We start from the raw sequence: 25,532 nt of genomic DNA, 5'->3' as shown, positions 1-25,532 counted from the left end.
TTGTGTTCACATCTCTGTATTGGAATATTAATTCCAAACATGTAATTCTAAACATGTAATGCAGTGCACCATTGTAAATGTAGATGGATTGACTGTGGGCAATAATTTTTTGGTATCACTTTCAGATGCAGTCTCATTGACACACAAGGTAGGTTCATCTACAAAATATCAGTCTTAACTTCACATTCTGAAACAATTCAAAAGCATCTGTGGTCTCCAGTGACAAAACTCCTTGATGCATGCATGAAAACTCTCTCTGCAGATACTGAACTTCTGTACAGTCAAAACCACTTCTTCTGCCTGGGTTTATTCATCCTATAACTATGATTTGCCCAAAGAGTAATTATGAAGAGACAAACATTTTCAGCCCTACCATTCCATCCCAACTGATGAAAGATCACTTTTAGAATGGCTGGGAAATTTAGTACCTGCATCATACTGTTTTTTCATCTCACAAAAAAGATGAAAAAAATCTGAGTATAGGTATTCCATCACTAATTCAGATGCACATGTGCATGAAATTACGTACACTGAAATGACTGCTAGTATTTATGCCTCCAACAGTCGCGACACATTTTGAAAAAAATCAGAAATACTGTGCTTTTGTCAGAGAGGTTTAACCAGAAAGTCTATCAACTCAACAGGATTCAGCATGCACTTTACTGTAAGAGAGCAGTAAGAAGCATTCAGTGTCATGAGAATGGCTAGTCTTCTAAGCTGTTGCGTTACATGTTACCGAGCCCAGAAAGCTCTAACTTCAGTGGACAGGCACAGTCGATGACCCACAATCCTAAACTATTAATATATAAACTGAACATTCTCAGGCATGGCTGTATTTTAGGAGAAGCTTCCATGCTATATCCAAGAAAATGGGCAGAAAAAATAAGATACAACTTGCATAGAGAGCCAGCCTGTGAAACTGGCATTTGCCATAGCCACTTTACTTTTTCCCTTGGTTTAATTCCATTAACTTGATCATTAACAGGCCACTGGTAGGTAAAGGTCATGCAGTTTCCATCCCTTTGAATGCTATCTATGGAAATTTGGGAAGGCTGCATCAGTATCATAAAGTATAATGGCTTTTGCTGAAAAATAATCTGGCAAATTTACTTCTGCAGCTAACTCCCTTGCCTACTGTTCAAACAAAAAAATTCAAAAACAAAAATTCAAAAAAAAAAACCCAGAAATTGCTGTTTGGAAATGTTAAGTTTTAAAGAGCAGCTACAGCAGTGGGCACAATATTTATGCTTCTTGTAACAAAGTGCTGGAATCAATACTGTCATTTCTAAATGCAAAAGACTTGTATTGAAAGAGAGATGAGAATGTAAGTAGCACCCCCCCCCCCCCCCCCCCCCCCAAGAACACAGCCCTTAATCTCCTTGCTAGGTTTTAAAAGGGTTTCAGATTCTCGCTTGTAACATTCACCAAAGTTAGGCCAGAAGAAGTCAAAGTAATTTAGATCCAATCTCTTTTCAAAAATGAAATGAACAGAAGTTTTATTAAAAGGAAATGAAGAGGAAATTGAACTTTCATATTTCATGGTGCAATTGTGATGACAGAAAACAATATTCATCGATAGAAAGTTTAGAAGATAGTTATTTATATGTCTGTGCTGCTGGGCTGTGGGAGTTGTGTCACAACAGAGGGCAGGTAATTTTAAAAAATATAATGGAGCTGTAAGTAGGATTACTTGTTGGCTATTACAATCAAGTTGAGAATATAAATATTTTTACATTCTTATGATCAGGAATTAGAAATATTAATTGAAATGTGTAAGTTATGAAAAATTTTCACCAGAGATGCTCATGGGTAAAGCAAATTTCATCTGCATAAAAACTGCATAGTGCTGTATCTCTATGACATATAAAACTAAATCACTTAAACTGAAATTATGGGGCTGTGGAAGAAAGGCAATATAATGGAAACATCATAATTCTGCTATGCCAAACAGCCAGAATGAAAAGAAGAAAATATGGAGCCAGACACAGGTGTGAATTACAGTGTGTCACCACAGAAGAAAAAGAGAAAGATTTGCATTTAGTCCTGAAATGTAATGGTTCCATAGTTAATCCAATTATAAGGAAAGCAACGGCTTGAGAAGATCACTCTTGTTCAGGGGCTTCCCCTTGTGGGCTCCATACTCTGACTGAGCACACAGTTAAGTCATCTGCAGTTTATACACTCTCTGTGAGACAGTGCTGTGAATGATCCTTCTTACACACTGTAGTGGATGTTTAGGCACAAATTTTCAAAAATGTCCAATAATTTTGATCCCTACCAGTTCAGACTACTTCCCAAAATATTTTTAGATGCAGTACTTCAAGGTAGGTGACTGAAAATGTGGTCTGGATGACTCAATCTGGCCTCTTAAAAAAAAAAAAAAAAAAAAAAGATTGAAAAGATTGTCATCCTACAGATAAATGTTAGAGACAATTTTTTCCTCCTACTACAAAGAACAGCCAAAGAATGTTCAACTCTGACAGGTGAAAGGAATGGTAGTTTATTTTTCCACTTTTCTGCAATGATCTTGCGGGTAAAGCACACAGCTTAAAAAATGAAACACTCATTTTTAATTTTCTCAATATACGAAAAAAGTTCAAAGCTAAATTTTTTTCAAAGCCTTAATGCTACAATGTTGCCTAAGAAAATTAGTAAAAATCTTCTTTAGTGAGAAAAGAGAGAAACCTATTCTATGACTCACACAGTTCAATAGAAAATAATGCACTTTCTCTAATGCACACGTATAACATCATTACAGCTGACAGAAAAAAAAAAAGAAGAATCTATATGCAATTAAGGTTTACCACTGCAACTAGATCTTCTTAATACTTCAAATTTAAGGGTGCACTTTGAAAGAGCTTTTTATAGATATCAAAGGTTTTGCAAATACACAAAATATTTCTAATAAGGTTATGCTGAAAAGAAATAGCTATCTACTTCAAAACTGTTCCAACACTTATAATTATTTGTGGTACCTGATAGTCAATGGTGAATGATGTCAAGAAAGAATTGCATTTTGCAGCAGTTTTTGGTCATGAAAATACAGATAAAAATGCTACATGATAGTATTAGCATTGCTTGAGACAGCTGTGAGTTAATTACCATCTATGAGCACTATGAAAATGTTGGAAACCAGCGCATCAGCTGTCACACTGTATGTCCATTTAATAAATGATTTTTATAAGTAGAGAACATTAAGAAGCAGATCAAAAATTAACTTTCAAGAATTCCACAGTAGACCACGTAAGGAGATCAGAACATGATGACAGCTGAAAATCATCAGATTGACAAAAATTAATAAAAATATTTTTAAAAAATAGGTGACGGGGGAATGAACGCTGAGAAGCAGAAGTGCTTCTAAAGCAAATTATTAGCAAATTATTTTGAAACTAATGACAAGAGTGGGAATAGATTTTCTAGTTCCTTCAAATGTGGAAGCATTGTTTGTAGCACGTTCAGACATTTTAAAACCATCAGGCAACATCTGTCAATTGCAGTTTTCTGAGGAGTCTGAAAATATTCCAGAATGGAGTGGATTTCCATATACTGCTCTGTACTATCACGGTAAGCACAGCCAGCTTATAAGAAATATAAGGATCCGAAATATTCAGATACAAACACTCAGATGCAGAAAGTAAAAGTGAAAACATACAACAGATTTAACAAGGATTTAATCATTCCCTACATCACTGAGTGAGACCACATTCTAAATTCCCCTAATATGTAATTAATTCCAAGCATGAGGAATGTCTTTAACATCTCAGTTATGGTTTTTCTATTTATAAATTATGAGGTGTTCAGCACTCCCTGGGGATTGAGCTTTTAATCACACAGATGTCCATTATGAATCCTCTGTTTGCTTAGTAGTATAATAGGTGAACTCAGAGCATCTTTGTGCTATAATAAATCTGCAAGCTCAGACAGAACACTCATGATTGCCTTCTAAATTCTTTCAAGGTCATTCTACGTGATTTCATGCTACATAACATCCTTTCTCAGTTCATTTCACACTGAGAAAAGATCATGATAAACATTGATTTTTCCCTGCTGGTATACCTGAATTCCACCACATCACCCCACCACACACACACACACACGCACATTCTGCTACACCATTTTATAGTCATTTGATTTTAAGCTGTTGTGTAGACACCTGAAAATTCAAAAACCAAATATGGCAAGAGAAAAAGAAGCTGCATTTGGTACAATTATTTGAAGACTAGACTGGAAAAAAATGAGAAGAAATAGGTGTTTCTTCCAGTGGGAAAACCAATAACGGAAGTAGATAAAAAAAGAAACACCACAAAATTAACAACAATAACCCAGGAATGCAACCAATAAAATATATTGGGTAAAAAATCCTCTGAATGAAGTACTAATTAAAATATGCTCCAAGTCCATGTTTTACAAACATACACATAAACACACTTCAAATAATTGCAGATTTTATATGTTAAAGCAGGTGGTGAAAACTTAGTCCCATGGTTTGACATGTCTGGATTAGGAAATGTTCTTCATGAATTACCATCAGAAAAAGATACAAATGCCTGCAAGAGCACAGTCTCAGCTCTAGATGTGGTTTCTCAAGCATTCTGGCATGAAAGGAGTGCAGAAAGTGCTAATAATACTTCTCTCATGAGAAAGAGTAAGGATTCCTAAAAGAAATATTCACAAGCACAGACAAAAATTAGCTGTTTGATTTCTACTGAATCTTACTGCCTCAGGTGACTCGTTATCTCAATGACTTCCTGTCTGTGCAGAAATTTAAGATTAATGGATTAAATTCCCTAAATTCTTGGTGAATTTATTAGCTAATATGATACTGGTTTGCCATTTGATTAAAAATTGTTAAGAGTCCACTTTAGTTCTTTATAGAGACCAGAGTTATCTTCATTGAGTCCAATCAACCCTTACTCACTGCTTAGGAAGGACCAGGACAGTGTCAGTCCCCCAGGAGACAGCCTCTCCCTTGTGGTCGCTGTGATTTAACAAACTCCTTACTCTTGGGGTTACCAAAAGCATGGGCTTTCTTCTCCTTTTCAGCCTAGAAATCCTGTTAGGGCAGAATTTAAAGCCCTCAAAGTAACCAAAATGCAGGAAGTGTTTTTTTACCACCACCAGCAGCTATCCTATGTACTGTGCAAAGTCTCCCCGCACTACAATGAATACAATTGCTGTTGATCAAGCAAGATATTGATTCAATTTGCAAAAATGTGCCATAGCAATTAATATTTATCCTTTGACCTTTAGCTCTCATGTTTTGACTGTACACAAACAAGAGTCACTTCATATGGGAGACAACTCTCCTTATGATGCAGCCTCACCATTACCCATAAAGAAACAAATGCTTGTCAAACTGCTTTGGAAGATGATATGGTTTCACTTGCCATGGGGCTGGCTACCTTAGGAATGGGGCTTTACTGCTAGTGTCACAGTACTGTTACACGGAGAATTTTACTCAGTTCATGACACACAAGTAAAACCCACTATAAGAGACCCATAATATGGAAAGTGTATCTGCATAAAGGAAGATGAATTCCTGCTTAGCACCCCAAGAAACCAGTCCTTCCACAGCATACTCCTCAGTTCCGATGACAAGTTTAAGAACTCCTTGTGCTGACACTTGCTAGTAGATCACCAGGTTTGGTAGTAGCCAACAAATTTAGCTAAACCCTTTTTGGAACCCATTTATGCTTTCAGTCTCCAGTCTCTTGTGGCAATAAATTCTGCACCATGCTGTGGAAAAGGTAGCTCCTTTTATCTGCTGTAAACCTGGCAAAATGTTTGACTACTTCCAGTCCTTGCAAAGTAAAAAATATGTAACAATTCAACTTCCCAAATATCAGTCTTTGAGATAATAATTGTAAATGGGAAAGGATATTACTGATATTAGGTAAACTGATATTACCTAAAGAGCAACCACTAGACACAGTCATTTTAGTTCTTAAGAAACTTCCATGCTGCAATGACAAATACTGAAAAAGGGTATTAGCAAGCTGCATCAGCCATGCTTAGAATAGTCTATATTTTGGATAGCTTTTCTTTTGATATTTGAAAACAGATTATCAATAGCTTCAGAATACACCAGAAGAACAATATTTTACCTAAATGAATGACAGAATTCAATTCTTTGGTGGCAAATAATGATTTCAGTACCCCAGATCAAACATTTAACTATCAAACTTGTCACTCCTTTAGTACAAGGCTATGTCCTGAATGGAAAGTGAACAGTTTTCTACTGATTTCCACAAAACCAAAATATTATTTTTAAAGAATTCTAAGCTGAAGAAAACACACCAGAGCAGACAGATCTGTGCCTTCAAGATAGCACACTTATACAACAACAGTACGAAATCCTACCTCTGCCAGCCACACGCTAAAATTCATCTCAGTGTATTACAGACTTCAGAGAGACGAAGCCTGAGAGGGCTGCAGGTACTGACAAGAGCAGCACCCAGTGGGCTGTTGTGTGCAAATGGTGCCCGCGGGTTCCAGAGCAACACTCTGAATTTGGCTTCAGCAACCATGGCTGATCCATGACTTCCCCTGTCTGGATCAACCAGGAACCTCTAAATTAGTCACACTGTTTTCAATATAAATAAAGAAAAGCTTACAAAGAAGAAAGCATTTAGATGGGAAACAGCTTTGCAAGAGAGCTGTTTTTCATATTTTAAAGTAGATAAACAAACAAACATACAAACAAACAATGAACACACAACACAGAAGAGGTACAAGAAAAGGAGGGTTAACATTCACAGGAAGGCAGATGATCTAACAAGCATTGCCCACTTTATAATTTGGAGACCTCCTGGATCCAATTTTTCAAACACGAATGCTGGAGTTAAAATTGTGATTGAAAACAGCAGGACTACACACATGGGCCAAGTTATCGGAATACTTATGTAGTTTCGAAAACCAAAAGTGATTTCTACTAGTCATTAACCTGATCCATTGTGTTTTTTACTGGGAATATTTATGAGAGTCCTGCTAAGGTTAAAGCATTAGTTACAAGAGCATTTGCATGACAAGCAAATCCACTGAATGATTAGAGATCACAATCAAATGAGAAATGCTATCCCTGCAATTTTTGTACAGTAAAAAAGGATTCATTTCATAGTTACTCTTCTGGCATTTTTTTTCAGTTGTTTTTGTTCTTGAGTTTGGTCTTGGAAGGGAGGAATGCTCTGCAAGTACAGCACTCAGGAAGTTAGCTTTTCTGAGTTTTGTCATCTTCTCTGAGCTGGAATTATGGGATAGATTTCTGTTACTGTAGAAAAAAAGGTAAAGATGCATAACATAGACAAATCTATACTGAGAACTTCATTAATCTACATTATAAATCAATATTAGAAAACAGACTTCTGGTGCGACAGATGCGTTATATAGATTACACTAAAACTTGGTGTCAGAATAGGTACATTCTGAATTAAAGTTCTGCATACGTGAACAAACAGAAGCACACAATTCTGTTTAGAGTCTGAGTCTTCACTGATGACTATTAAGTCATCAGACTTCTGATTTACATTTTGGCACTGCTACTGATGCATGCAGAGTCCACCAGATAGCCTAGATTCTCCATTGTATAAGGACGGTTTTGTGTAAAGTATCTCCAGAACAAGTCTAGCCATGGAGCAATGTCTTGCGAGCACCGTCTGTTCATGCTGCAGGCCCTGTGCTACCACACAGACATCTCTGCTGCAGTTGGGAAGAGCTGTTATGACAGGGCAAGGGGGATTAAACCAATCCAACCCCTCACAATATAGACTCAGTAGCTTTATGAAGTAGATCTGCAAACTGTGGATAAGATATCCACTTGGAAATAGGAAAAAATAATCTCCTCCCTAACCAGGAAAGCATCCATAGGAGCAAAAGGTTTCTGCTTGGGCTGCAGGACAGTTACCTGTGGGTAGCTGCATGGAGCAGTTACCACTGAGAGCTGCACCACAACCATCCCAGAGGGTGTGGCTAAAGCAGGAGGTCCTGGGATCCTTTGAAAGGAGCCTGGGAAGGGATAATGCAACATGTGAGGAGGGAGAGGTGTTGACTGACACATCTGAATATTCTGACACATTGATTTACATACTGATGTGGTACTTCTTTTCCCTCAGATTTGAAATAGTGGAGTCTTGGCAGGTGTATATGCCAGACTCTCAACTTTTATGCATGAAAGGGCAAACAGGTGGCCTCATGAGGCACTAAAGATGGAGTTTGCAAAATTAAGCCCTATCCTAACAACTTTAGTTCAGTTAAACCTTTCATAATAGTACAAAGCTCTGAAAGTTTTAAGGGCTAAAAAAAATTAAATGGTTCCCAGGAGCATTAATTCGAGCAATAGCGAGTAATAAGACCATCAGCCCCAGGGAAATTCAGCAAGTTTCTGGTGTTCAGGGACCTAACAGGCCCCTGTACTGAGCACACAAAGAATTGGATGCAATTTTCCAAGCCTGCAGTGAAATTCAAAGTGAAAACTCAACAACATTAAAAAACATGAAGCACTTCATGGTAAGATTTCTGACTTTAACGTGGATTGCAGAGAAGCAGGTATCAGTCTAAACAGCTTCAAGAAATCAAGTAAAAATGTACTTCAGGCCATCCTTAACCATGAACAGATGTAACACCCCCACATCACTTGATCACTTGGTCATTTCTACCAAATGTCTGCAAGACATGCAACTTGAACAATTTTCATATAACTCTGATGATGTATGAATGCATTCAGAAAACATAAATGCCCATAGCAATTTATCACGTTCTTTTTGGTATAATCTCTGTTCTAGTCTAATCTCAGCTCCAGACTCCTTCTAAATCTGTTCTCCCATGTGCTTATCAGAACACGCCCTACCATTTGGAACATTCACTTCCCTTACTTTTTTTTTTTTTTTTTTAAGTTAAAGATCTGGGGCTTTCTCTCTACAGAGTCCAGTTTAAAGAGAAGATCACACAGGTGCTATGACAACAGAAAAGTGAACACTATTAGTAATACATCTTGGTTACACATTAGAGAATGTTTTCTAGCATCAACATGGGTGCAACAATGCATCTTATGTAACAATGCTCACTGAAGCAGCCATGGCCAGGTATCAGTATTATCGTTTCTGAAACAAACAATTTTACATTGATACAGTGAAAAGTTTTCTGTAATTGTCAAGGGTTTTCTAATTTCTAAAGGAAGGAAGGTGCAGGACAAGAAATTGTATCTATAATCATGCTTCAAACAGCATAGAGTTTGAAGATATTGAAGTCAGGCAACAAGATAACTGTAGAAATGTCTGGCTGTAAAATCCAGCTTCAGATGACCATCTAGGTTTATAGCAATGTTCAGCTTTGTGGGTAGCAGTACAGATGTAGAGCCTGTTTGGATCCTTGCTTATTTTATTTCTCAGAGTTAAGAAGAATTGTAACATTATATAAGTGACACCTCTTTGGCTCTTAAATCACTTTGCTGTCTATAATGGATGTAATAAATGTTTCCTATTCCAGTACTACAAAAAGTGGTTGAGGCGGTTTTATCCATTTGGCAGTGGAACTCACTTGACCATGATGTATGGCACACTTGTTATTTATTTGCAGAGGCTAGAAGGCAAATGTACTATATAAGAATAGTTCTTTAATGTAAAGCATTAAATTAAAAGCTCACCCTCAGGACTTTGACTGCCAATAGAAGTAAATGGATGCCCAAGATAACACAGGAGCTGTTACTATTTAAAAATATGCCATTTGGTATTAAATTTTGTAATCTAACAGCAGATTTCCAAACTGTCTCCCTTCGTTCAGCATTATGGACTATGTACTTCCTATGCAGATTTACATGGTGGGAATAACACCTGTCTCATTATAGATATATATCAGATCATATTCTTTAGTATTTTTTACATTTTTGAAACTTCAGTTCTTCTGGCAATGATTTTTCACTGCTGTTTTTCATACAATATGTACAATTACAATTTTAAATGATCTTACCCATGAGATTAGTCCTGCTACCCCACATATAGAATGAATGCTGAAGGACAAAAAGGATAGGTTCTGATTTTTAAAGACTGCCTTGCTCATCCTACCCATGCAAAGACTACACCAATTTTGGTAATTTTTTTTTCCAGTAATCACTCAGGACTTGACACATTGTGGCAGATTCTTCAAGAGTGTCACCTCAGCTGCAGTTCTTCCCATCCCAACTGACAGCGAATGATAACCTGCTCCACCCAAATTATCTCTGAGCCAAGATCAAACCCAAGAGTTCTCAGTTTATGAATTACAGAAAAAAATATCACATCCATTCCCATCTCATAAAAAGTCCAAATCATTTTTCATCAGCAAGCTTTAACATCATTTATGTAGGACCTTTAAAGTTTATCAAGGGATTCCAGCAAGTAGCAAATCAAAGTCTAGCATTGTAGAGAAAACTTTTATATTTAACAAAAAGGAAAAAAAAAATAAAAATCCCAACCCACCCAAACTAACAACCCTTACAGATCCCTCTGGAACAATATAAATCAGGGTTTTTCTCTTTACTTCCCTGCAGGTCAAGACAAAACTGTTGAAGTAAACAGTTTAATGTTAAGACTCTTAGATAAAGCAAATATATTCCCATGCTCACACACAGAAAAAAGAGTTTTATGTTCTTTCAAAAATATTTTTGAGCTATAGAATTAAAAAACAAACCAACCCCAAACAGACAAGTATCTTAAATGTGTTTATAATTTCAATCACTACCTTTCTAAATAGTTTTTAAAAAAAGGCAATGTAATGTACAGATACACTGTACAGCAGCATATTTGTAAACTCAGTTATCTGCCCTTGTTATCATCTAACATTTATCACCAGGCAGCGTTCAGTGTTCAAGGGCTCCAGATGTGATTCTGAAGCAAGCCTACCCAGCAATTATCACTCTGCTACTAAAATATATGCATATTAACAGGAAACCTGAAACATTAACACAACAACATTATGTTCCAAAGCCTGTCAGCTAAAGAAAAAAAAAAGATTTTTTTTTTTACCTTGTAAAAAGCAGCAACAAAACCAAAAGTTTTCAAGTTTCTCTTCAGAAAGAAATGACTGCAGAAATTTTGTCTCTGTCAATTTGTTCTATATTTGAAATAAAATCTACTGAAAGTTGAAGTGACTAGTTTTGAGACATTTCTATGTTGATGCAGATGTTGTGGAAGTTTTCTACTGTCAACTGGAAATATAGCAAAACTCTATGTCTAAGAAAATTTTCCACAGAATTAAAACAAAAAAGCGCTACAGACCTCTCCTCCTAAGACGCTTATTTTAATGACCACTTCTAATAACGTAGTGAGCAACAGCAACCTGAGGAAGTTTTGAAGGAAGGAGTTCATCTTCTGCAAGGCTGAGTTTCAAAATTCCCTGGAAGAGGAATAGCTGACACCATGGACTCCAATCCTTGGGGAATTATTTCTTGGCCTAACTGGAGATCAGACAACAGGGATAAATGAAGGCAAGCATAACATTTGTTTCACTTGGGGGCTGAAATGAAGACTCAATACTTAAATTTCACTTCTTCTTACTATTAGTCTCCTTATCCCTGTGCTAGTGATCAGCAGGGACACAGAGTCCTTGAATGCCCTACTGCAGGGCGCTTGTGCACTGTGGTCAGGGATTCAGGAAGGAGGCGGTGGAGAGACTCAGGTATAACCCCAGAACCACAAGCAGATGTAGAAAATGAAGAAAAAGGGGGTCTCCTGGACATGACACAAATCTAACCAAAGGCAATGCAAACCCATAGTAACAGAGAGAGGATGGCAGATTTGGGTATTGTAGGAGCAATTGAGGAAATAAAACAGGGAAAACCCAAAACACAAAGAAGAGAAAACAAACAGTGATCATAGCGATCGGTGGTCTGGAAACTCTGCTGCCTGTCAGTGAAAGACCTAGAGTGCATCAGTTTGCCTTGCTGGGGGTTGGCAGTTCTTTTAGATTAACTCACTCTGAGCTTTTGGGTGAATTTCTCAACTGAACCCTAAATAAAATGTCATTTATCAACTCTTAGAGAGCACAGTTAAATGGAACAAATCACCAGCGTAGCAACCAAAAGTGAATTCAAATGTTTACCATAGAAAAATCATTAAAACCATCAGCTCAGTCAATCATCTCAGAACAGCAGCAGTTTAGAAGACAACAGGATGCTGTACCACTCAGACAATGGACAGAGGAAATACCAAGCTGATATATGTTCATCAGAATAAGTCCCCAGTTACATGTTATTCAGAAAATTAACTGAAATCTGACCAGTACACCAATAGTTCCTGAATTTGATCAATAGCCTTTTTTAATACTATTTCTTAAAAATGCATGAAAACTTTTGAATCCTTTTCTCATTATATTAAAAAAAATAATAATCACTTCTTTTAGCTTGTCAGGAAATTTAATATAGGAAACATACTATTACTTTATGTATTGTTCCTCTCCATTTATTTTCCAAAGGAATGGAAAGGTGTTGATAATATTCAGGGTAGCTTAGGGTAAGTAAGTTTAAATCTGAATCACGGTTTGATTTCAGTAGTGCAATAATTCCTCAAGCAGTTCTCATACAGACACTTCAAAATTACCACTCACTGGTAATCACATTACTTAAATCCATATCTAATAGCATTTCTGCTGCAAATAATGGAAAAATGAAGTTAGAAAGCAGTTGATCTTGTAATATGTCACCCAAATTGAATGGCAGAAATCTTGCGGGAAGTTGGCTATTCTTTCAAATTTCTGCCAATTTCTGCAAACAACTCTTTTTCAAAATGGACCTTAAAACAGCCTTAAATTTAGGGTCTCAGCCAGATCCAGTCAGAGTTAAACTTAAGGATGAAAATCTAATATGTGCAATGTAGAAGTCTTTTATTTATTTCTGTGTTACTCTTTTAAATTTCTGTGATCTCAATAAATCTGAAGAGACTGTATACGCATTGGAAATTCTCCCACTATGCTTTCTGTCATAAATGGCTCGTGCTTTCTTTAATCTCAGCTAAAAAGTTCTGCAGAATTACTACATTTTTCCTCTCCAGATAAAGAGAATGGGACAGAGACAATAAAGGAAGCAAGGGAAAGAGCATTGTCTCAATGCCGGTTCAATTTTGTCCAGATTTTAGGAGAAAACCTTAATCTAATATCTAGCTTAGACAGATGTGCTGATTCATCTGAATATGGTAAGTGGACAGTACCTTTGCTCCTGTTTTTAGTACAGGAGTTGACAAGAATTATACTCCTTCCATCTCATTGCTGCAGGACTGGGAGTGGGGAAGAAAACTACTTCAAGTGATTAGGCACTTTAGAAGGTTAAATTAAAATTTAATGTTAAAAATATTAGCAATGACATGGGATTCCTAATGACAAACATGAAAAATGTTACAAAATTATAAAAGAAAAAGGAGGGATGTAAGGGAAACTTCTTTCCTGCTTTCATTGCAATTCCATTATATTATACTTTAGTGCATTGCTAAATATCACATTCACCTTCTAACAGCAGCAAACTCAGGGGTCTCACATGAGATAGGCTATACCATCCAAGATAGTTTAAGCTGGCCTAAGGAGCGACAAGAGGGTATAGCAGGCAGTCAGTGCTAATGACAGCATACCATTTTTATAGACTAAAGGTCGAGCAATGAATTTCAATTATAGAGTGTCAGGATGCCCAAATACAGGTACCTGATAACAAGCCTGAAGAACCAAGCTTTTGCAGATTTCTTCTTTAGAATTTCAATAAAGCCTTTTAGCCTTTGGCACTGATTTTATTTTTGTTTTTAATTATTTTTATTTTTTTTTAACCAGAAGCCACTAGATGTAATCTTTTATAAGAAATTCCATCTTTCCTTCCCTTCAAAAGAAATTGTCTTCGAGGTAAATGAAGCATAATTACAAAACATGGACAGTTATTCAATGTAACAACAACAAAATAAAGTGCAAAATCCCCTAACTCAGTCCTTGATTTATTTGTGCCTGATCCTAACAAGTATCTTTATTTCATTTCCTTTTAATCTAGCATCTTTTAAAATATGTTTTTAGTTCGAAGTAGCAACTCTTACAACACATTTTGTGAATTTAAAACAAACATAATTATTCTCATCTGATATTTAACACAATTAGAAATAAATTAAATTATACAGGAATTAAAAATATTTTGGTCTTGACCTTGGAAAACTTTTGCAAGGTCTTTGTAAAATTTTCATTTACATCATTCCTTCCCTTTATAATTCTATCACTCTGTTTCCCCAACTCAAGAAGAACTAATCCTATACCTAAATCTATTTAAACTTCTTTTAAATACATAATTTAGATTTTGACCTTTCTTTGTTTTTATCTTGATCTTATATTAAATAATGATTTATTGGAGTTTGGTTGGTTTGGTTACTATTTCATTACTTATCTTTCCCATTTTTTTGTGTGTTTTCTTTTCCTGCTGAGTCCTACAGATTTATACTTGAAGAAAATTTCTCACCATGCAACTGTTTCCAACAGACCAAGCTCATGAAACTGAAGTTATTATCCTTTTTAGGAAAATCTGGTTTCATAAACATTAATATCATCTGAAAATGGGGAATGTTCATCAGAATTCCACTATGGGGAATTTTGATTGCTGTTTTACATACTTTTCAAGTCTTCTGCAAAAGTAGGCTAAATTTCTGTAGTTCCAAATAATAAGGAAAATCACTTAAAAGACTAGAAGAAGCACTGATGGTAAATGCAACCATAGATTCAGGTTAAACCTGGTGCATGTACACAATAATTTTTGGCATGTAAATGAAAAACCTGTCCATTTTTTTTTCCAGCAGCGTTAAACATTACCAGGTAAAAAAATCCCATGGGGAGGGAACTGATGTGACATGTACTTACAACTAATTTTTAAACTGCATTTGTTGGAGACCCCAGATTTGAGTTTTATTGCAACCACTCTAAAGGAAATTACTTCAATAATAAGAAAATACACTATAACGCTGTTCTTATTTTAATTCTAATTTGGCAATATTAACATGTCCCAAACAGTAAAAAAAAAAAAAAATTAATATAAAAAATGAAAATAATACATCTCAGCCACTATCATGGGATCTGAGTCACCAGAGCACTGAAAAAGATATTATAGACCTAATCTGACTCACTCCTCCCCAAAGCAAGTAGAAAGATTTTACTCCCAAATGTTGTTCAATAAAAATAAGAAAACCAGAATATTTTAAAATAAACACTAAATAGAGAATAAAGAGAGAGCAAAAAGTACTTACACACAGCTGTTTCCACCTGCTGTGCCCTTGCAGGCAGGTAATCAGCTCCAAGGTTGCACGCAAGTAAGACCTATGTGAACTGCAGCCAATTTAATACTATCTGGTCCATAGGAGGCTCTATCTCAGGGGAGGATTATCCCCTTTAAGGTTCAACTAACAGTTTACCTAAAGATCTGTGTGTGTGTGTGTGTGTAAGGGGAAGAGTTTATAATCCAGGATTCAGATCCACATCCAAACTCTTCTAGTTCTGTAGGTGTAACTCAGAAGTAACTCTACTTCTTGGTGCTTCCTTGGCAAATTTTGCTTGAGCTATTTCCAAATAATCCCACAGTCATCCACAAACATTGTCATGTCGCTGCAACTCTACTGACAAGGGTTTGCACTGGGATAAGGGAGGGCACAAAATAGTTCTCCAAGTGGAACTTCATTAGTGATTCCATTAATAATATGAGTCAGAAAAGAACCCCTTGTCCATCTACCAGAGCTGTCTGGCTTTTGCACAATTAACAGCAGCAAAGTACAATTGTTTAGCTTCATGACAAATGAAAGCAAATACAACTGAATCCACCTGGGGAGCTAATCTGCTACAGAGTCATTCCTTACAGTAGGACTGTGCTATAAGTTGTCACATCAAGCCATCAATACAACCCTTCTTTCTCACAAAGAACCTTCCATATTGATAATGCTTATCTTCTGCTTGCAACTGTTGATCTTACTTAATGAATATTTATCTTGCATAGTCCAGGAGGAAGTCTTTGTGATTATTCACACAATGCAGTTTAACTTATTTATTTCATTAGAAAAAGTAGCATTCTTATCTGAATAACTGTTCACACAGTTATTAATTAAAACCCAATACTTCTTGAGTAACATTAAGCTTCAAATATTTCCTTCTCTGCATTACAAATGCAGAAGGTTTTGATTGTTCATAAAAATGTGTATATAGCTACAAATTCAGATTATTAGATTAATACATATTATGGCAATATCTCCACCCCTAAATTCTCTAAATTAAAAGCAAAAAAAAAGGTCTATTTCAATGATTTATTTATAGTGATGACCTTCTAAACTAGATATCTGAATACCCACAATTACTATAAGAACCCTAGTTGAATATTTAAATCTTTGCTTAGTATATTGCACATTTTAACTATAAACCAATTTGTCCAACAAATTGATGAAAAACAACATGCCAGTTTAATAAGGCAGGCTCACAGGACTGTAATCTCAAAATATTAGTGAATTAAGCAGTCATTTACTGTGATTTCTCTGCCCACATGAGCAGCAAAACTGAACAGCTGAATGCTCCAGAACAGAAAGTAAAATCACACACAGTCTTTCATGGTCTGACTACTATCTCATTAAAAAGAATAAATACTATAACCTGCATCTTTTATTGTCAAGTGTGCTATAAATCTAATACTAGTAGAAACTTCATGACCCTCTCCATCAGTTTTCATTTTGCAACAGGTACAGCAGTAGATAAGAGTCTATACTGCTTTATCCCAGGGTGTGGAGACTATTGTTCTGGCTGCACAGATACTCAGCTATGGATTTTTCTCTCTGCTCTCTTTCTCAAGCCTTGAAGCAGATTAATTGTTCTAAGCATATTTTCCATACCTCTCTTCTTGGGCACCCACATTAATATTAACTGGAAAAATACATGTCTTTAGTTATGAATAAATAAATATATAAATATATATATATACACACACATGCAGGAAATCAATATTTGCATAATGATCTGCCATGTCAAATGCTAGGGACACTAGTCACCCAATGAAGGCAGGATGTTGGAGGATGCTGCACTCAAGTGTCAACACAGAGCAACACTGAGGTATCCTCAGTGCTGGCTGATGTAAAATTCATACAGTTTATTTTATTTTATTAGGCCTCTAAAAAACCATCACTCAAGTATCCCCATTCACCACGCAAAACTCATACCAAGTAAACTGATTCAACAAATTTCCCTTGCATGAGAAATGCGTTTTTGTTCAAGTCATTTTTCAAATGCAAACACCTGCTACATAAAGAATTGTACCAAAATATCTGTTGCCGTTTAATTCTTTATGATAGTTCAACAGAGTTGCCAAGAGCTGTTCTTACAACATTTTAATTCAGGTATGCTGAGATAGTTTGCCAAATCATTATATTGTCACTAAAGCCTTCATTTTCAGGCAATGTAAATACTAACAGCAGAAGGATGCAAGGAGTTCTAAAATTCAGTATGATGCTTCCTCTTTCAGAAACTGCATACCATAGTTTTCCATACACCATAGTGAAAAAATAAGGAGCTGCTTCTTCAGTCCATGACGAATGGTATTAGAACACTTCTGTACTATAAGAAGGCATTTTTAAATATACATTAATAAAATGTGATTCCGTTCTGCCTGGGACTAGGTGTGATACAGTTACATTGCAGATATTTGTAGAAAAACAAATGATGTCATAGGAGCATTCCCAATATGTCAGAATTCTCAGCTGGATTGTGTTTAGGGTTTTGAATGACAGAATATGTTATTTTTTTCATTACATCATGAACAAGTAGATACTTTTTGCCCAAACAAGGAATTGTCACATTACCTCAGCTGCAGTGGTATTTCAGTCTCAGTGAGCGAATTGCCTCATTTTGTGTGAGCCTTTCCCAAATCTCTTGAGAATTTGTGAAATATGAAAATGATAATATGTTCATGAAAGGCCTGACTAACCTGTAAATAGAAGATCATAATATTTAAAGAGCGCTCTCTGGTTATTTGTTAGTATAGACCTGCACCTAAACAGCCTAAGAGGTTACAGAGTACATTGCAACTGGACCACAGAATAGCTGAATTCCTCTTCTATGATAATAATAATAATTCAGTCAATTGTCATTACAAAAAATGGAAGCTCACCCGGTGTCAACTCAGACAGCAAACTTGAAAATGTGACCTGTAATATTGGTGGATATAACTTAAATAAAATAACTAAAGCTAGGTTCCCATTTCATCCCTCCTTTCTCTAAAATGCATTTTGAGTTCTGCAGTCAAGAGAGACATGTAGTGCTGGGACCAAAATCAGAATTCATAGCATTAAAAAAAAAAAAAGAGTCTGGAAAGGACCTCAAGACATACACTAATCCTCTTCTAACCCCCCAAATAAACCACAATTATGCCATTCCCAGTAGCTATTTGTCAACCCTGCTCTTAACTATTCCTAAATTTGGAGACTCTGTAACGTCCTGAGGCATTCTATTCCAGTGATATCCTACCCAGCCATTAGAGTATTTTTTTGCATTATGTATAACCTAAGCCTAGCTTGTTAATACCATTATTCTTATCCTCTCCATGATGGACATAATGGAGTAACATATACCCTCTCTTTTACAATAACAGTTTTTGAATAATAAAACTAAAACTATCCTGGTTTTGGTCTTCTTTCCCCGAGGCTAAGCAATATTAATTCATTTATTTTTTATTCAAAAGGTACACTCTGATATCTTTTGAAGCTGTCTTAGGGGCTTTCTTCAAATGGCCTAAAAGTATGTGTTCTTCTTGAAGTGCTGTGCCTCAGATGGGACAAATTACTTCAGTTTGGGCTCACTAATGCTAAACAGAGTTGAAATATTACTTCCCCATCTTACTCTGAGTCCACATAACAATGTGAATTTCTACCTCAGTGAACCTGAGACAGGAAATAAACAGATAAAATAACTGTTCTGCAGTTACAGACTTACCTGCTATTTTGCTGAGATGTATCTGTTTGATTCCAAAGATCAAAACGCACTTTCTTTTTCTCAGATCTCAAACTGTTTGGAATTTGTTGGGAAATGGCTCTTTCTCACCTTGATAGAAAATGTGAATGACACTTTTCCCCCCTTCCCTTCTCTTCTTTAATTCTTCCCAAAAGAATCTTTGGATAAATTAATTTCATTTATTACCTACTATATCCTTTTGAAATGGCCTCTTAACAAAACCATAATTATACACTTATCTTTTTTTCTGCTTTGCCTGTTCCTCTTATATAAAACATTTACTTTTTCCCACAAACATACAATTCATACTTCTTTTATTCCTAATCATTTACAGAGATAATCAGTGCAATCTCTACAAATATATTAGAAGTAATTTTGTACAGCCTGCTATCCACAGAAAAATGCAAAAAAGTTGCATTTTAAATGCATGCTATAAATTTCAAATGCTATTAAAATAGCTTGAATAGCTGTACAAATAACAAAAGCACATTAATAAAAAAAAATCATGCATTTCCTAGGCAATTTATGCCATAGCCTTTTGTGGCTTGGGTATTATTTAAAAGTGTATAGAAAACAAAAAAAAAAGTGTCCCAGGCACCATTACAGTGACTTTAATATACTTTATGCCATGTTATTTGACTTCACACATCATCTAGATATAAACTCAGAATATGCTAGACAGAAATTTAAATATATTAGAAGTAATATTAGTTACTCTGCAGCTTTATGCTTGATATTTTCTTGTAAAATATCTATTTAATTCCAAAAGTCAAAGTTCTTCTCTACAAGAACACCACTGCAAGGGCTAAAACTGTTGCAAAATGCTTATCCCTGCTCCAGATATATATAACTAATAGTTCTCATTTTTTAACTTCTCTTACCCAACCAACAAACCAAACAAAACTCAGACATACTTATGAAAAATCAGAATATGAAATTTATTTGGAGTGTCATAAGGACAGTTCAGATGCCTCTCTCCAGACCAAGGTTGTTACTTGTCTTTTCCTACTAGTGAGTAGGAACAGTGACATGACACAGTGCAAATATGTTATCTATCAGCTCATAGAGCAGGAGGGAATAGGACTCTCCTGGCTATGGTCAAGCCAGCAGAGAATATTGTCTCTCCAGGGAGGTGTCTTAATTTACTTGTAGAGAAGCATATAATAATAATGTAGTAACAGTGACAAGTATATAGTAACAGGAATACATATTATTGCAAAATATGCAATGCATAATAATTTACCTTTTCTTATGCTGATGATGCTATAGACTTCGACCTGTAAGTGATGTGATATTGGTAACTACGAAACACACCATAGCTTCATGTCCTCATTTTGCACGTCTTAGTCAAGAATGACATTTTTGTTTAGAAGCAACACTGAGGTTTCCCATCACTTTGTATTGAGGTCACAAGAGCTGCAACTTGTCTGGTGTGACATCTGAAAGGAGAATAAACAGCAATTTACTGCAGGTGTTTTTATTTCTGGCTTTTCCAAGAACTGCTAACACTGAAAGAGTTTGAATATGCTCAAAGCCCCCAAACAGAAAATGGGAGTCATGCTATATGTCACGAAATGTCTAATTTTGGGCCAAAATCCAGCTCTGTGTGCAAAACCCACTCTGCAGTTTTTGGGCAGAGAACTATGAGTTGCATAATTTTTCCTTAAGTTGTCTTTAGGGAGCAAAGCAAGAGAGTGGTAAATATTCCAAAACATGTAGCTATGTCTAGGCCCGCTCATTCCCAAACAGAAATCCTGTACTGGGCCCTTCATTCGTCTCCAGCCTTCTTCAGGTTAGGGGAGTGAGTGTGGAGCTAGTGCATCTAATCAATAAATGTAGTCCACCATGGAGAGAGACATGATTTCTCCCTTTTCACACATATGTGGGAAAAATTGCAGACAATGAGGTTTGTGCTCTTTCATATCTTTATGCAGAGCAGTGTAATACTTTTTAGAGATTACATCTTGGGATAAAGCAAAAGTATCTGAATCTTGCCCATTATCCCTACACTCAAAAACTGACCCATGTGAACTCAGGCTCCCCCAGCGTGACACTGTAAAACAGGGGAGTTGATCACAATGAATGGGAAATGCTGACAATTGCAAAAACTGTAACTAGAAATTTTGCCTCAAATATACACTGAAAGTGGTCATATGTAATGGATTTCTCCAATTTTTGCAGCAGATATTACATTACCCTTGAGGGTTGACCTGTGGTGCTAGAAGATGATAGACATTCAATTCTAGTGTTGCTGCTTTTAATCAAAGGTTGTCAATCACACCACATTATTTCAACTAAAATTAAACAGAGGTTTGCCCATGTCAGCAAATGCTCTCTGGTACTGGACAAGTGTTTCACATGTTGCTTTATTTACATTTAAGTCCAGGTTTTCATAAAAATGTCCTGCACTTTTAGACTTTTTACTAATATTCAGTTATCACTTCAAAAGTGTGGCTAATGGAAGAATTTATGAAGTAAATACAATGCTGACATTAAACCAAAATATTTTTTTTTTCTATAAGTTCAGAGTGGAAAAGAAATATTAAAAAAATGTCAGAGAAAAATATGAGCTTTATGAAAGTTCATAGAAGGTGAAAACAATTCAAAACAGTCTTTTTTTTTTTCTTCTAGAAAAGAAAAAAATTATTTAAAGTTAAATTAATTTGGGATGCAAGAGCGAGGTTCATGCCACATGAATCCCACTCCACTGGATCACCAAGCCTTCATAACTTTATTCCAGATGCTGACTACAGCTCATGGTCAAGAATCTCAAGAATATCTCAAGAACAGAGATTCCCAGATGGCTACTCTTGCAAACATACCAACGGTACATGCTCCTGGGTGAAGTCCACATGGACATCTGAGGATTCCTAAAAATATTCACTTTACTTTTCTAAGGGAATCTTACTGAAATACTAATTTAGCATATAATAGCATACAATAACAAATAAGCATGTCCCAAAAATATATATGGGGTACAATAAACTTTTTAATGAGGGGTAAATAAGGTAAACAATACTATTTTCAGGTAAAAAAATAACATCATTAACTGAAGCTTATTTAACTTGTTTCTTCTTTTCAGTGTTAGACATCTTATGTACAAACTAAATTACACAAGCCTTCCAATGGCCTCATTAACTTTTGATTAGTTATATTACAGTAAAGTGATCTGTATTCTAAACAACGGACAACAAAGTACCCTTTGTTTTAAAACTGCTTCAGTTCTTCAGGTATCTGATATTTTCCAACTCAAGTGTATTAATTAAAATGTTCTTCCTCTTACATTAGCATCTGTTTCTAATTACGTGGTCACCATTTAAAAAGTCAACAAAAAAATAATGTTTTTACTACAGTAAGAATATAATAACACACACTGTATGACTATAAAAAAATGAAAGTGCTCACACTGCAATAATCTGAAAGGCTGAATTAGGCTGTAGACTGTAGTTATTAAAGGAAGTCATGCAGAAACATGCCCTTTAGCATCGTACTTATTCAAAATTATATTACTCTTTTAAGTGCTTATTTTACCATGTGAATCTTTAAATTAAAAATGAGGCAGTTTAAGGTATATCCTGGAATGGCTTGTTTTCATCTTATTAACCTGTAACCTTTTATCAAATAAGATCAGCCAAGTTCACTAACCAGCTATGCTAAACAGTTGTTCTGCTTGAAATCCATCACCTTGGTGCTTACTTATGCTTTCTTCTTTCCTTTAAGCCTCAGGTTGTTTCCTGTACATTTAGAAATCTATGCAGTATAACCCCAAGAGATCAAGATGAATGGGAGGACAATATGATCTGTTCCAGGGCTGGTATGGTGTGCTGTAGCTAAGCTTGACCAAGGGCTATATGTAGTTATTCTGCTTCAGCTGCTTTATGGTTGTAACAGTGCAGGACTTTCTTTGGTTTAGTTTTAACAGTTTAGTTTTTGCAGAACAATTAGAGGTTACATCAAGGTCAGAACGACTATTATTATTATTATACTATGTATCATTTTGGAAATTAATGTAGTTAAGAATAGGGATAAAACACAATGATACTGTGGAACAAACACACCCAGTTACATACCTATGCAAATTTCATGTAATATATTTGGATATTGGTTCAGATTTACGTCATGAAATGAGATTGGACCTCCTGTAATACCTATAGGTAAATAACTCCCTGAAAGTGTCTAACCTTCTTCTCTGAACACTGAATAAACCAGACAGCAGGCAAACTGTTTCAGTGCAGTAGTAAACTAAAAGCCTATGCACAAACTGAGGCCTGTGCAAGTGTGAGTTGGCCTATCTAAACATTTACTCCTGCTCTAAAGAGCAAAGTAGGTGGGAAAAGTGTAGAATAACCAGAGGCTTAGTTCTACTGACAATTTAAGCAGAGCAAGGGTCTACAAGTGTGTAGGCTGGAAATAACTTGCAGAAGAACAAGGAGAAAATGCAAGGAGAAATGATGCTGGCTATATTCTGTGGGTACTCATAGGGTGGAGAATGACTTTTGCTTTGGACCATGCCTAAGTCTGAATCCAGCCCTACCTCACCATCCTTGGTACAACATCATTATGGGACCAATATTACTCCTTCCTATGTCTTTGGTCTCTCTGAGAACCAGGACATCTGGTCCTGATGGCAGGAACCATGCCATTTCAAGCTTTGTATTTGCAAAGCATTTATCACAGTAGGTCTCTGTCTCCTGTTTGAGTCCCTAGTATTACTGCATGAAATAAAAACAACTACATAGCCACAGGAAGAAACAGAGGAGTTAAATGGAGTAAGGACTTAATACATGCCACATTTCAGCAATTCCTCTTAACCACATAGTTCAGAGGAGGTCATTTCATCTTAGAGTGGTTTGATTATTTGGTTGTGATAAACAACACTTCAGTTTACCTACAGGGATAAAGAAATAAGTCAGCTTTTCATTAAAAAAAAAAAGATAGTTATTTAAAAAATTGTTATGATATATTAAAACTATGTTAAACCATTAATAACAAGATCATAAGTACAGTGAATAGGTAAGAAATGAGTTGCTATGTGGAAATTGGCCAGTCAAACATCTTGAAGCGATTAAATCTATCTCTAATTAATGGAAATTCTGGATCTGTTTTACTCACATCATACAATTTATGATTTCCTCTTGACTATTTATTTTTCCTCATTCCTCAGACTTTGAAGTTGCACATCTTGTGCAGCTTGGTATATTGCCAATTAAGATAGCTGTCATTTGATTATAAGCCTAAGCAGTAAGTTCTTTCTTACCCGTTTGGTAGCCTTATGTTGAAATCTATTATATCCTTCCTACACCAGGATTTTATTATAAATCCAAACATAACTTCCTTTTTATCTTTTTTTTTTTTTTTTTTATTAACTTTAACTATTGGCTAGAAGCAAAGCTGCTGCTTCTTTTATTGCTGCACAGCAGTAACTCTTCTCCTGCTGCCTAAAGAACCAAGGTACCGAGACACAACTGGAAACTGTCTTGCTTTGCTAGTATATGAAATTCTTGGTGGCTGCTCTGTGCTTACATTCTGATGCCACCAGCCATCTTTTACTTGGAAGCAGAAGAAATCTGATTTTTCTCTTGAAATTTGTAGTTAACTAACTGTAATTTTCTGCAAAACCAAATCACATACCGTATCAGCATTAAAACTGAATCTTCTTGCTTTATCAACATTTTACTATGTATCTCAGAGAAAATATGATAATATGCAATTAATGATGTCCTGCAATCTTCTCTTTTATCAGAAAACACTTGAAACTTTTATATTCGTATGGAGCAATGAAAATTAAAAATTACTGACAAATTAGAATAAGTACAGACTGAAGAAATGTGTCTCATGCAGTCATAATGGGAAAGGACTAAAACAAATACTCAGATTCTCACATGCCTTGGTGACTTGCTGGATTGAGATAGAGACAGGGAAAATAAATTTTATGGAAACATTTTCAAGTCTGTACCCTACTTCTTTTCAGTTAATGAAAGGAATGTGTTTTCCCAAACTCCATGGTTGGAATACCCATGTGCCCTAGTAACAAAATGTCATACACAGTAGCATGACAAATTTGTAGAGATGTAAGACTAAAGAATAAAAATGAAATATTATTACAAATATTACTAAAATACTGACATAGCACAGCCAAACAGACCTTTTAATTAAATACCTGAAAGAACATGTGCACAATCCTATTGTTTTCTCTGACCTGGCTAAAGAATTAGAGCAATCAGAGCTATACTAATTTTGGTAGACAACAAATACTACTACTTGTTACTTGCTTCTTTCAGTTCAAGGCAGCCAGATATATATATATATTTTTTCAATGAAATTTAAAAGGCAATGTCACCAGCAAACTTCATACATTAAGAACATATACTTTAAAATAAGCTTCGGTAACTGAGTTTGAGTGTGACAAATACAATTTTACAAATGATATTTCTGTAATAATACAGGAGCCCTTTGTCATTTCATCGCAATCCGTGAATAAGGCAAACAGTAATAGATACTAGAAATTAATTGGTGGTCAGAAAGTTTAGGACCAAAATCATAATATGTCTGAAAAGAAGAATTAGTAACTGCACAGT

General features: G+C 35.6%; 1 long non-coding RNA gene across 1 annotated transcript in view; it reads right to left on the bottom strand.

Moving 5' to 3' along the window:
* The window catches only part of LOC136791775 (uncharacterized), a 51,820-nt gene extending 26,854 nt beyond the window's left edge, over positions 1–24,966 (bottom strand). The window contains exons 1-3 of the long non-coding RNA XR_010834387.1: positions 24,586–24,966; positions 20,198–20,393; positions 17,808–17,932 (exon numbers count right to left, since the gene is read on the bottom strand). This is a non-coding gene — a long non-coding RNA (uncharacterized lncRNA). The remainder of the gene's footprint in view (positions 1–17,807; positions 17,933–20,197; positions 20,394–24,585) is intronic.
* Between the last annotated feature and the right edge of the window lie 566 nt (positions 24,967–25,532).

This window comes from Anser cygnoides, chromosome 12 (genome assembly GCF_040182565.1).
Source record: "Anser cygnoides isolate HZ-2024a breed goose chromosome 12, Taihu_goose_T2T_genome, whole genome shotgun sequence".
Taxonomy (NCBI): domain Eukaryota; kingdom Metazoa; phylum Chordata; class Aves; order Anseriformes; family Anatidae; genus Anser; species Anser cygnoides.
This window is presented reverse-complemented; position numbering and strand designations above follow the sequence as displayed.